Below are 4,467 nucleotides of genomic sequence, written 5' to 3'. Positions count from 1 at the left end.
AATTTAAAAATAATATAAGTGTATTTATTTATTAGTTAAAAATTAGCGACTGTTATTTTTTTTAAATAGAATAAATATAATTAATCATATGAATACAATAGTAAAATAAATCATATGAGTACAATAATACGAATACATATAATTTTATAAATTATTAATTTAAATTATGTCTATTTAAATTTTAAATTAGAAACTAATACAAATTTTATAATTTAAAATTCTAATTATTTATAAACCGTGGGTTTTACGCATGAATTACATCCTTCATAAACCGTGGCTGCCTACCACGGTTTATGTATAGCTCTCTCCTCACGTAAACCGTGGCTGCCTACCACGATTTACATTCAAAGTCATATCATCATAAAACTTGGCTACCAGCCACGGTTTATGTTGATTCTAAAACCGTGGTTAGCTCCCACGGTTTCTATATAAAATGAAACAAGACATAAAGGTATGCAACTTCCAATTGTTGTAATCTGGTAAAAGATTCTCCAAATTCTTTTAAATTGGTAAATTGCTCTAAATAATATATATAATTTCACAATTATTTTAATAAATTTATAATTTCTAAAGATATAAAAAAATTATAACTTTTATATTCACAAACATTAAAATTTTTGTAATTATAAATATCTAATAAACATAATTATAAACTCAGTTTTCATTCAAAACATAATTATAAATATTGTCTCCAAAGCAAAATAAATATAATCTAAAACACTCAATTTTCATCTTCATTCTCTTGTAAATTAGATTGGGGAGAAGTGGGATTTTGGCCAAAAAATTGTGAAAATATCCTCATGCCAAAAAAACACTAAGCTCGGCAGGGAAGTCTGTCTCATCCCGCTAAAGCCCACCAAAGCCTACGATTTTAGCGGTGAGAGTTAGACGGACTTTTGTTATTTGACGATCCCAATTTTTTAGCCCGACTCACTTTTTTGACGGATTATGCAAACTAACCCGACAGATTTAAACCCGTTTACCACTCCTATTTAATAGTCAACAATCCACAAATTAAATAGAACGAACGTAGCACAAAATGAAATCAACTAAGGAATACATCTCTTACACAACTATGCATTAGAAAATGTAAAACAAGCAACAACCAAAGTGATACGATTCCAAAGTGATACGAATAAGCTAATTTCTTGCTCCAGTTTACGAGATTCAGATCACCATTATTAAACACAATATCATTTCTGCACTTCTAGATGCACCACACCACCGAGAAAAACACAACCAACTACTCCTCCCTATCCTTCTTTCTCATAACACGTAAAACAGCACCCCAAACTAACCACACCTTGTCACAAGCGAAAAACAAGTGGTGTACAGTTTCTTTTTATTCTCCTTACACAACACACACTTAGCCTCCAAATCAGACTAGATTCCACACCTATATAACTTGTTTCTATTTTTCAATTTGTTCAAGATCACAAACTACGAAAATAACCCTATGCTCGGGGGTAAAGCTTTTCAGAGAGTTAAGTATATTTGATAAATTTAAAAGATTATGTATTTGTATTAAAATTTTTTAAAAGATATAAATACTTTTAAAAATATTTAAAAAGAAACTTTTAAAGTTAGTTTATATTCTCAAAATTAAAAAATTTAATATAATTTCATATATTAATAAATATTTAAATTTATTTTTGAATTTATATCTATTATGGTCTTTTTAAATTTTAAAAATTATTTTACTAAATACAATATATTGTTATTATTTATGCTTATTAAAAAATATTTTTTATTAAAATTTACTAAATATAGATACTATCACTTTTAAAATATTATTTTTCAAAAATTAACTTTAACAAATTATTTTTAAAATATAAAAAATTTGTCAAACTAAGTCTTAGTTTTATTATAGTAATACATAAAGCACTAGGTAACTACCTAATAAATTTTGAACCAGTAATTAGATATAACCATAATTATCCAAAGAACTTTGGAATCAAGTGAGAGAACATAAGATGAGAGGACGTCACATCCAACTTAAAATCTTAAGGTGCAAAGTTAATAGGTCTCTCATCTTATAAACTCCTCACTCTTTCATATTTTTTTTTACACACTTGCAACACTAACAATCAGTAGTGAAATGGTGAGAAGATGTTGATGATTTTTCTCCATGAGGCATACATTCATCATTGTCCTCTACAACATCTTTTATACGCCAACTCACACTATTGTTATCTTTTGCTTTCAAATTTTGTTGCATGTGGTCAATTTCATCTGTTGCACGTTCTGACCACTGAATTCGTTTAAGTAAAAATTGTAGAGTTCTTTTGCCTTAGGATCAGTGGCTTTTGCAATCAAAGAGTTGAGAAAGTTCAGTGTGTTTATAAGATTTGAACGAAGCACTTTAATTGTGTATGATGCTAAAGAATCAACGTCTGCTCCAGCTGCAACACCGGGTATTGAGTTTAGAAGATTTGAACAATATGAAAAAATGTTACTTTGCTTACAAATTTCTTAGCTTCTACTTTCACATTTTTTTGTGCATAGGAGGATGCATCAAATAAAAGGAAGGTTTGAGAACAAATTGAAAACGGTCATGTGTTAATTGATCTAATTACAAAAAAATATTTAAGAAAATAATTTTTTTTTTACAAACATAGCTAAATTATTTATTCAAGATATGCATAAAGATTTAACCAACACAGTGGTTAATGATTAAGAAAAACCAAACGTCTTATTATTTTCAAGTTGTATTGAACGCTCTATTTAGTCAAATTAAATCAAATATGTATCATCTTATTAGTATTTATTTTAGTATTTATTTTCTATTTATTTTACTTTGTTTTACTTTTATTGTTTTAGACTTAATTATAATTTGATCTATTTTTGTTTGAGTAAACTTATGAATTAAAATTTTAAAATTAGAAAATATAAAAAATTTTAAATTTTGTAGTTATTTTTTTAATTTTAATGAATAAATTTTTTTTTGAATTTAAAAAAAAAATTAAATATGAACAGAAAAAATAGAATAATTTTCTTAATTGATAAATAAAATAAAAGAGTCTCTTTTTTTTTTAATTTTCGTCTTATCCTAAGTTTCATTTTGTAACATTTGGTTAACACTAGGATTAAAATCAAGGAATATGATTTAACATTATTAATATTGAAATGACGAGCCATGGTGTATTAATTTCAACGTTTTAGTTTTTTGGCAATTGTTCGGTTTGGTATGATGAGTTCTTATATATATATATATATATATATATATATATATATATATATATAGTTGTGGAAGAGTTTTAAGTGTATTGGTGCTGTTGTAATTATTTTAATTGTTGATCTAAATTATAAAAAATATATATAATATGTATTAATTAAAATCAACGGTTAAAATGATTGGAATAGAGTTCGTAGATTTAAAATTTTTTCTATAGTTGTATATGGATATTCCATATCTACATCATTCAATAAAAGGCTATTATCAGAATATAGACAACAATCAGCCCAAATTAAGCACAAACTAGATCAAGATCAGTCCATTCACGACAAAGCCCAACCAACTAATTGTTGATTCATTCCTCTCTTTTTGTCTCGTTCTCACACATACATTCCTCTAGAATCAATTAGTTTTCGGTGACTCACAATTCTGTTAGTATAAAAATTTTTCTATAAAGATTTGATGATATTATTTAATTGCGTTGAGCTGTACAGAATATATATATATTGTTAACGTTCACACTGAAATGAAACAAGGAAAAAATACAGCATACATATTTTCTTTTTCAATTTTCCTCCTTCTTCTTCTTCTCTGTTTTTAATAGTTATTTTTTTCATAATGTTTTTGGCCTTTACTAGTTGATAGTTTGACGAAATTAATATATGCATCTTTCTATTCGTGTAAAAACATATATATGACTGATTTAATACATTATGGAACATTAATTATTCTATTAATATTAAATTATATATTTAATGTATTTTCATCAATGACTTTGGATTATCTAGTACTAGTAGTTTAGACTCTTCTACAATGCGCATAAAATTTTAATTCAATTTATATTTTTGTTAGAACTTTTTAAGTTTATTCTCCACTAGGGTTGGAAGCGAGCCGAGTTGAGCCGAGCTAGACCAAGCTCAAGCTCGGCTCACAAAAATTGAGCTTGGCTCACGGCTCGACTTATTAACAATTGAGCCTATTTCTTAAGTTCAACCTCGACTCACCGAAAGCTCACGAGCTGGTTCGAGCTCACGAGCTGGCTCAAATAATAGAAACATAAATACATAATCTATAATTCTATATCAATAAATTATAACTTATATATTTTAAAAAATATTTAAAAAGATCAATTTTATATATTGTTATCTATCAATAAATTATAAATTTTTTATTTATATCCTACATCAAAATTATATGTAAAAAATAAATTTTAAATTTTAAATAATCAATATCATTAATATATATGGTTATATAGTACTATCTCATATGTATATATATAATATTAAAAATAT

The sequence above is a fragment of the Arachis stenosperma genome, chromosome 6, assembly GCF_014773155.1.
Source record: "Arachis stenosperma cultivar V10309 chromosome 6, arast.V10309.gnm1.PFL2, whole genome shotgun sequence".
NCBI lineage: Eukaryota > Viridiplantae > Streptophyta > Magnoliopsida > Fabales > Fabaceae > Arachis > Arachis stenosperma.
The sequence above is the reverse complement of the archived record's forward strand: the minus strand, read 5'-3'. Positions refer to the sequence as shown.